Below are 10,464 nucleotides of genomic sequence, written 5' to 3'. Positions count from 1 at the left end.
CTTTATTTCTCACTCTCCGTTCTCTCTCCTGGGGTTTCAGATGATGACACTGCCACATACTGTATAGAAAAACGTGGAAGGTGCTGCATAGTCACTCCAAATCTGCTGTTTATATTTGCACAGCTGCTTTTGCTATTTTCTTTCTGTGGCAGTAGGTGAGGGACCCATCTCCTATGAAAGATGAAATCCTCCATGGGTGCTCTGGATCCCATCCTCTCATATCTTCCTTAAGACCTTGTTCAAGTAGTTATTTTGTGTCTTCTCCCTTTAACCTGTGCTAGGTACTGGATCATGTTCAGCATTCAAGGATGCTTTTGAATCTCTCCTCTAAAACAAAAAACAAGTAAGCAATTAAATGAACACACCTTTTTCTTTAACTCATCTATTTTTTTCTGTAATGCTCTTTATAGCCAAGATTCTCAAAAAAGGTGGTGTACAAAGACTGTCTTCAGCACCTCATCCCTTGACACTCTTCTACTACTCTCATTTAACTTTTGCCTCTCCCCCATTGCCACCTCTTACCTAAACTTCTCTCATTGAGATCATTGTGGATTCTACATTGTTAATTCCAAGGGATCATTTTTAGTCATCATCATTAACTTTCATTCACATGGGTAATTTTCTGTCTTTGAAACATTCTCTTTTTTTTTTGTTTCCTTGACACTACACTATTCTGGTTTGCTCTTACCAATATAGCCATTCCTTTTTAATAATATTTTTGCTTAGACTTTTTATCTTTTTGATATCTGTGAGTTCCTACTGTACTTATTTACTTACTCTACATACTCTTCCTAAAATACATTGCTAATTATGAAAGACATTAGAAACCATAAATTTGTCAGTGACTTCAAAATCTAGTCTCCTACCTGGGTCCTTTTCTGAGGACCAAATTTCTCTGCATATCCAAATCTTAATTTGGATTTTTTCACTCTGTTGTCTCATAGGCAGCTCAAGTTTCTTGTCTTTTCAGTTGAACTCTTGATTGCCCCTTTCATATTTTTTTCCTTCACCAGTCTCTCCCAATTTAGTGAATGGGGACTTAATTGCTCAGTTTTTCATTGAATCTCTCACATTGAATGTACAGCCAAGTCCCATTGATTCTAATTCCATCATATATTTTGTGGTATATTTCACTCTTTCCACTACTTTGTTTTGATCCTAACCAATAACTCTGAATTATTAAAATTGCTCTCTTACTGTTTCTTTGCTTCCACTTTGCTCTCCTATAATTCATCATCTGCCTAGCAGCCAAAGAGGTCTTTTTAAAATGCAAATCTGATTATATCACTTTCTGGCATAAATCCCTTCATTTGGTTTCTCATTGCTTTTAGCATAAAAGTCACATTTTAAAATATGTCCTAAAAGACCTTGAGGGCTCTGCGCCTGACTACTCCATCGGCCTAATATCCTACTGAACTCCCGCCCCCTGTGCCATTGCCCTACACTCCTACCACTCTGACCCATCTCTTCCTCACACACTCTAAAGCTTTTTTTCGGTTCAGGGACATCATACACCTTGTTTTGTTTTCTTACTTTCCCCTCTTGTCTTCACTGTACTTACCTCCTACTCCTCCATAAGACATCATCTTTAATTGTGCTTTTGCAGGAAAGCCTTTCTTTTTTTCAGATTAGGCTGAACACCTATATTATTTGCTCTTACAGGACCTTGTCTGTGCCTTTAAAAAATAGCTATCAGAATAGTATTCAAGTATGTAATTAATGGTTTTATGTTTGCCTCTCCATGAGGGACCTCCATTCTGGTCTCCTTACTGAGTTTAACATAGTGTTTAGTCAACATTAGGTCTGCAATGAAAATATATATTTTTAAAATTTTTATTTTAATAGTTTTGGAGGAACAGGTAGTGTTTTGTTACATGGATAAGTACTTTAACCGCGATTTCTCAGATTTTGGTGCACTCATCACCTAAGCAGTGGACACTGTACTCAATGGGTCCTCCTCCCAGCCTTCCCCATGAGTCCCCCAAACTCCATTATATCATTCTTATGCCTTTGCATCTTCATAGCTTAGCTCCCACTTATAAGTGAGAACAAATAATGTTTGGTTTTCATTCCTGAGTTACATCACTTAGAATAATGGTCTCTAACTCCATCCAGGTTGCTGCTAATGCCATTATTCCATTCCTTTTTATGGTTGAGCAGTATTCCATGGTGTATATACATACATATATATATATATATATATATATATATATATATATATATATATATACCACATTTTCCTTATCCACTCATTGGTTGATGGGCATTTAGATTGGTTCCATATTATTGAATTGTCCTGCTATAAACATGTGTACAAGTTTCTTTTTCATTTAATGCTTTCTTTTCCTCTGGGTAGATACCCAGTAGTGGGATTGCTGAATCAAATGGTAGTTCTACTTTTAGTTCTTTAAGGATTGTCCATACTGTTTTCCATAGTGGTTGTACTAGTTTACATTTCTGCCAGCAGTGTAAAAGTGTTCCCTATTCACCACATTCATACCACCATCCTTTTTTTTTTTTAGCTTTTAAATTATGGTCATTCTTGCAGGATTTAGGTGGTATTTCATTGTGGTTTTGATTTGCATTTCCCTTATAATTAGTGATGTTTAGTGGTTCCTCATATGTTTGTTGGCCATTTGTATATCCTCTTTCGAGAAATGTCTGTTGATGTCCTTTGCCCACTTTTTGATGGTATTATTTGTTTTGTTCTTGCATTTAGTTTCTTGTATTTAGTTTCTTTGAGTTCCTTGTAGATACTGGATATTAGTCTTTGGTTTAAATGCATAGTTTGCAAATGTTTTCTCCAACTCTGTGGGTGGTCAGTTTACTTTGCTCATTATTTCTTTTGCTGTGCAGAGGCTTTTTAGTTTAGTTAGGTCTCATCTATTTATCTTTGGTTTTGTTGCATTTGCTTTTGGGTTCTTTGTCATAAAGTCTTTGCATAAGTCAGTGTCTATAAGAGTTTTTCTGATGTTGTCTTCTAGAATTTTTATGATTTCAGGTCTTAGATTTAAGTCTTTGAGCCATTTTGAGTTGATGGTTGTATAAGATGAGAGATGAGGATCCAGCTTCATTCTTCTACACGTGACTTGTCAATTATCCCAGCACCATTTGCTGAGTAGAGTGTCCTTTCCCCAGTTTGTGTTTTCATTTGCTTTGTCAAAGATCAGTTGGCTGTACATATTTGGCTTTATTTCTGGGTTCTGTATTCTGTTTCATTGGTCTATATGCCTATTTTTTATACTAGTACCATAACTTTTTGGTAACTGTAGTCCTGTAGTATAGTTTGAAGTCAGGTAATGTGATGCCTTCAGATTTGTTATTTTTGCTTAGTCTTGCTTTGGCTATGTGGGCTTTTTTTTTTGGTTCCATATCAATTTTAGGATTTTTTTTTCTAGCTCTGTGAAGGATGATGGTGGTATTTTGATGGGAATTGCTTTGACAATAGATCACTTTTGGCAGTATGGTCATTATCCCAATGCTGATTCTAGCCATCCATGAGCATGGGATTTGTTTCCATTTGTTTGTGTCATCTGTGATTTTTTCAGCAGTGTTTTGTAGTTTCTCTTGTAGAGATCTTTCACCTCCTTAGTCAGATATATTCCTAATATGCCTATATTGTCCAGGTATATGCCAAAGTATCTTATTTTTTGTTTGCAGCTGTTGTAAGAGGGGTTGTGTTCTTGATTTGATTTTCAGCTTCAGCTTTGTCTTTGTTGGTGTATAGCAGTGCTACTTATTTGTGTACATTGATTTTATTTCCTGAAACTTTACTAAATTAGTTTATCAGATGTAGGAGCTTTCTTGATGAGTCTTTAGTGTTTTCTAGGTATATAATCATATAATTGGTGAACAGTAGCAGTTTTATTTTTTCTTTACCAATTTAGATGCCCTTTATTTCTTTCTCTTATCTGATTAGTCTGACTAGGACTTCCAGTACTATGTTGAATAGAAGTAATGAAAGTGGGTATCCTTATCTTGTTCCAGTTCTCAGGGAGAATGGAACTCTTCTCCATTCAGTATAATGTTGCCTGTGGGTTTGTCATAGAAGGCCTTTATTACCTTATGGTATGTCCCTTCTATGCCAAATTTGCTGAGGGTTTTAATCATAAAGGAATGCTGGATTTTGTCAAATGTTTTTTCTGCATCTATTGAGATGATCATATGATTTTTGTTTTTAATTCTGTTCATGTGATGTATCACATTTATTGACTTGTAGATGTTAAACAATCTTTCCATCCCTGGGATAAAGCCCACTTGTTCATGGTATATTACCTTTTTGATATGCTGCTGGATTTGGTCAACTAGTATTTTGTTGAGGATTTTTGCATCTATGTTCATCAGGGATACTGGTCTGTAGTTTTTTTTTCTTTCTTTCTTTTGTTATGTTCTTTTCTGGTTTGGTATTAGTGTGATATTGGCTTCATAGAATGATTTAGGAAGGATTCCCTCTTTCTTTATCTTTCAGAATAGTTTCACTAAGATTGGTACCAATTCTTCTGTGAATGCCTAATGGAATTCAGCTGTGGACCCATCTGGCCCTGGACTTTTTTTTGTTAGCAGTTCATTTTATTACCATTTGAATCTTGCTACTTATTGGTCTGTTCAGAGTTTCTATTTATTCCTGATTTAATCTAGGAGGGTTGTATGTTTCCAGGCATTTGTCTGTCTCCTCTGGATTTTCTAGTTTGTGTATGTAAAGGTGTTCATACACAAGTAGCCTTGAATGATCTTTTGTATTTCTGCGGTATCAGTTATAATATATCCTGTTTTGTTTTTAATTGAGCTTATTTGGATCTTCTCTCTACTTTTCTTGGTTAATCTTGCTAATGGTCTGTCAATTTTGTTTATCTTTTCAAAGGACCAGCTTTTGGTTTCATTTGTCTTTTGTATTTTTTGTTTCAATTTCATTTAGTTTTGCTCTGATCTTTGTTATTTCTTTTCTTCTGCTGGGTTTGGTTTTGGTTTATTCTTGTTTCTCTAGTTCTTTGGGGTGTGACCTTAGATTTCTATCTGCATTCTTTCATCCTTTTTTCATGTAAACATTTAATGCTATGAACTTTTCTCTTAGCACTGCTTTTTCTGTGTTCCAGGGGTTTTGTTAAGTTGTGCCACTATTATGGTTCAGTCAAATAATTTTTAAATTTCTATCTTGATTTCATTATTGACCCAAAGATCATTCAGGAGCAGATTATTTAATTTCTATGTATTTGTGTAGCCTTGAGGGTCCTTTTGGAGTAAATTTTTAATTTTATTCCACTGTGGTCTGAGAAGGTACTTAATATAATTTTGATTTACTTAAATTTATTGAGACTTATTTTGTGTCCTATCATGTGGTCTGTCTTGGAGAATGTGCCATGTGCTGATGAAAGAATGCATATTCTGCAGTTGTTTGGTAGAATGTTCTTAAATATCTGTTAAGTTCATTTGTTCTAGGATATAGTTTAAGTCAATTGTTTCTTTGTTGACTTTCTGTATTGATGACCTGTTTAGAGCTGTCAGTGGAGTATTGAAGTCCCCCCCCCCCGTTATTGTGTTGTCATCCTTCTCATTTCTTGTGTCTAGTAATAATTATTGTATAAGTTTGGGAGCTCCCATGTTAAGTGCATATATATTTAAGATTGTAATATTTCCTTTTTGATTGAACCTTTTATCATTACATAATGTCCCTCTTTGTCTTTTCTGTTAATGCTTTAAAGTCTGTTTTGTTTCATGGAAGACATAGCTACTCCTGCTCACTTTTGGCTTTTATTTTCGTGGAATATCTCTTGCCAACCCTTTAACTTAAGCTTATGTGAGTCCTTATGTGTTAGATGAGTCTCTTGAAAACAGCAGATACTTGGTTGGTGGATTTTTTTATCCATTCTGTTATTCTGTGTCTTTGAAGTTAAACATTTAGGCTGCTTACATTCAATGTTACAATTGAGATGTGGGGTACTATTTTATTCATCATACTAGTTGTTGCCTGAATACCTTCGTTTTTTCACTGTGTTACTGTTTTATAGGTTGTATGAGATTTATGCTTTAAGAAGGTTCTATTTTGGTATATTTTGAGGTTCTGTTTCAAAATTTAGAACTCCTTTAGCATTGCTAGTAGTGTTGTCTTGGTAGTGACAAATTTTCTCAGGATTTGTTTGTCTGAAAAAGACTACCTCTTCTTCATTTATGAAGCTTAGTTTGATACAAAATTCTTGTCTGGCAATTATTTTGTCTGAGGAGGATAAAGATAGGACTTCAGTACCTTCTGGCCTGTAGGGTTTCTGCTAAGAAATCTGCTGTTAATCTGCTGTGTCTTCCCTTATAGGTTACCTGGTGCTTTTGCCTCATAGCTCTTAAGATTCTTTTCTTTGTCTTGACTTTAGATAGCCTGATGACTATGTACTTGGTGATATTTTTTGGAATGACTTTGCAAGGTGTCCCTTGAGCTTCTGTATTTGGATGTCTAGATGTCTAGCAAGGCCAGGGAAGTTTAACTTGATGATTCCCTCAAATCTGTTTTCCAAACTTTTAGATTTGTCTTCTTCTTCGGGAACACCAGTTCCTCTTAGAGTTGGCCATTTAACATATCCCAAATTTCTTGATTTTTTTCATATTAAAAAATTATATTTTCCTTGTCTTTTTCTGCAGCGTTAATTCAAAAGCCTTATCTTTAAGCTCAATTTTTTTCTTCTACTTGTTTGATTCTATGGTTGCAACATCCCAGTGCATTTTGTATTTATCTAAGTGTTTCTTTCATTTCCAGAAGTTGTGATTGTTTTTTCTTTTTGATATCTATTTCTCAGAAACATTTTAAATTCTCATCTTGTAGTTTTAAAAATTTATTTGTTTTTCACCTTTCTCTGGTGTCTTTTTGAGAAGCTTAATAACTGTCTGAATTCTTTATCTGACAGTTTAGATACTTCTTTTTGGTTTGAATCCATTGCTGGGGAGACAGTGTGGTCTTTTGGGGGTGTCATATAACTTTGTTTTGTCATATCAGAATTATTTTTCTGATTTCCCCTCATTAGGGTAGATTATTTCAGTAGGGTAGATTATTTTTAAGTAAAAATCTGGAACTCAAGGGCTGCTGTTCAGATTCTTTTTCTTATGGGGAGTCTTATGGATGGTAGCCATCCAGTGGAGCTACCAGCCTCTGGGCTATTGCTGGGGAATGTCTCCAAAGAGTCCCATGATGTGATCTGTCTTCAGATCTTCCAGCCATGGATATCAGCACTTGCTCTGGTAGAGGTGGCAAGGGTATGAAGTAGACTCTCTGACAGTCCTTAGTTGTAGATATGTGTGTAGATAGTGTGTTGGTTTTCTTGAACGCTGGTTATGCTATCCTTGAAGTTGTCTAGTGGACAATCTAGGACCACTGGTTAGCCAGGATGTTGTAGGCAGTGGGATTAGCTATTGTTTTCTCTTTCCTTGGAGCAGTGGTGTTCTGTCATAAGTTGCTGTAATATCTTAAGTTCCTGAGTTTGTTGGCCTCCTGCCAGGAGATGGAGCTTTCGAGAGAGCACTACCTTGATAGCAGAAAGGAAATAGAAGCTTGCCCTAAGTTGGCCAGGATAAGTATTTGGGTTTCTCAGGTGACAGGCAAGGTCATAAAGCTCTGAGGAGTTTACGTCTTGTGTGATTTACCAGGGTGAGTAGAGAAATATCAGCTGGGGCAGGGTTAGGCAGACAGTCCTTGGGCAGGGCTTGCCATGGCCACTATGAGGAATGAGGGGTGATCTTTAGACCAGTGGGGTTATTATCAAGGGGGATTATGGCTGCCTCTGGCACCAGGGAAGTGGGGGAAGCTGGTAGCAATAGGCCTCGCCCAGCTCCCACACAGTTGGCATGGCTGGTCTCGCTCCCTCCTCTAACAGCCCCAAGCTTATCTCCAGGCAGCCTGCTGAGTGGGACTCAGACCTAGCTTCAGGCTGTAAGTTTCCTCAGTGAGAAAGGAAGCATGGCTTTCAGGTCGCACCTGTACCCTTCTCCCCACATTGTCTGCCAGACTCCTGCTCTTCTTCTTGCAGCAGTTTCCCTTCACCTCCAGATTCTGCTCAAAAGAGTTTGTGCGCAGCCAAAATTATTACAAAGTTCAGTTGGAAGCTTCTTTCACTCTGACCCTTCCCATTCTGCTGGCTGACTTCCCCAAGGGTCCCTGTGAGATATAGTGAGGGATGGCTTTTCTGGGCTCAAGCTGGAGAATGGGAGTACCTACCATGTTCTTTCCACTGCTGCTTCTACTTTTATATTTCACACTCAATTAATTGCAGCTCCAGGTAAGGTTAAATCCTTCTCCCGTAATCTGGAGTTTCAGGTTCCCCAGTGGGTATGTGCTTAGAGGCAGGTACTCCCCTCTCACACTTTGGGAACTCAAAGTTTTTTGCCCGTTTTACAGAATTTGCAGCGGCCTGCTGCCTCTTTCAAAGGATCTGTGATTTCTTTCAGTCTTCCTGGTATGCTCCTGCTTTGCTTCCTGGAGTAAAAGTCCATGATGTGAGTTTCCACACTCTGTTCTTCTGTCTAAGTGGGAGCTGCACATCAGCCTGTTTCCTGCCATCTTCCCTCTAGTAAACCAATAAAAATATTTTTAAATGAAAAAGTCAATAAATTATCATAGGTTGTTAGTGATCATATTTTATTATTAATGATGTAAATGTTCATGACACATATACTATAAAAAACAAAGAATGCTAAGCATGTTGATTGCGTTTTTATGCTCACAGAGGTGTGCCTCCCTTGAACTTTGTTACCATGTCTGCAGATTACTTGTCTGACAGAAATTTAAAATAATACCTAAAAAAATACAAAATAGTATTTAGCATACAATCTCAATTTTCAAAGAAAATTTATTTTATTTATTTATTAAATGTATTTATTTCCATATTTGTTCAATTGGGGGATCGGGGCTGGAAGGGGAGAGAGCATCAGGAAGAAGAGCTAATGGATGCTGAGTTTAATACCTGGGTGACAGGATGATCTGTGCAGCAAAATACCATGGCACACATTAACCTAGTACCAAACCTGAATATCCTGCATATGCACCCCTGACGTTCAAATAAAAGTTGGAGGGAAACAAGGAACAATAAAAAGAAAAGCCTGGAAGGATTTCTTCACCCAAGGTTTTTAAAAATAATTTGAGGTTTTTAGAATTTTAATATATTTGGAATTAATTCAAAAAATCACCTGTAGGAATTACAGGTTATTTTTATTCTGTATTTATTCTGTGTTTTCTGCATTTTCATACTTATTTACTGTTATCATTTATTTACTGAAAAAGTAAAGTTATTTAGGACGAAAAAATCATTATTGGTACAGTATTCAAATATATGTTTATTTCAGATCTTTTATACTGTTGCCTCAGCTTCTTTAAGCCTTTGCAAATCTCAGTTTTAAAAAATAAGGTACATGTTATTCTCATATAAAACATCTTTGTGCTCAATGATCAGCTGCATGGAGAGGATATACCAGCTCAAAAATATGAATGCTTATGAATCATAGAGTACCAAGGTTTTGAACACTAATCCAACTAGCAGGAGAATTAGTCAGGGTCATTGAACAAAGACAATTTGTTCAAATATATTCAGTAAACTGCTCACTGGGATATGAATAAAAATCCCTTATCTTTGGGAAGTATATGGCTTATTTATTAGTGCAGGTTTTCTGAGAAAAAGATACAGGTAACAAGCTGTGAAAGTGTTCAGCTGTTTCATTCTTTACAGTGCAGTGCTTAAACATTTTTAAAAAACCCTAAGTTGTGCAGTTATATTGACATTGTAATTTTTGCATATTTAATAAACATTAGCTACTTTAATGGAAAAGTGGAATTTTTCATGGAACGGTACCCCTTTCATGACTGTGTACATCTTAGATTTAATTTGGCATGGGATGCATCAACCTTGGCTCTTGAAGACAAGGTTAGAATCCGTAGTGCATGAAAACAAGCTCTTCTAAACATTTTTTTTTCCGTTTCCTACATATTCTGTGCCTGCTTTGGAGAGAACACAAAGAATAAGAACAATCCTTTTTCTTAACTTGACAGAAAATTATTAGAGTAGATGCAAATATTTTCCTTTTTAGAATTGAGAGGATTGCTTTTCCTCACATCGCCATTCACTTTAGACTGCCAACGAGGTAGCATTTGTCATACTATAAAGTGAAACAGCACTTGTGGAGGTCTTACACATTTTGAATAAAGTTGTTACTGTTTAATATATAGTCTTTTGATTTTTTAAGGTTTTTCTATTGAAATTCAGACATGCTTTATTACTATCCGAAAGATATTCTATGGCTTGATATAAAAAAATTTAATGCTATTTTGAAAATTTTTAGATATGGTTCAAAGTAACCTTTTTGGTTGAATTTAAGATATTAAAAAATCCAATTCTCCAACTGATATTCATATTAGTACTCTATTTCCTTCTCATAAAGAAAGATAAATTACCCACATTTATGATGTATGTCTGTGTGTACCTATTTGCAAGATAC

General features: G+C 36.0%; 1 pseudogene; it reads left to right on the top strand.

Moving 5' to 3' along the window:
- Positions 1–8,666: 8,666 nt before the first annotated feature.
- On the top strand, positions 8,667–8,755 carry LOC118145443 (small nucleolar RNA U13; annotated as a pseudogene).
- The last annotated feature ends 1,709 nt before the right edge of the window (positions 8,756–10,464 follow it).

The sequence above is a fragment of the Callithrix jacchus genome, chromosome 8 (assembly GCF_049354715.1).
Source record: "Callithrix jacchus isolate 240 chromosome 8, calJac240_pri, whole genome shotgun sequence".
Taxonomy (NCBI): Eukaryota; Metazoa; Chordata; class Mammalia; order Primates; family Cebidae; genus Callithrix; species Callithrix jacchus.
This window is presented reverse-complemented; position numbering and strand designations above follow the sequence as displayed.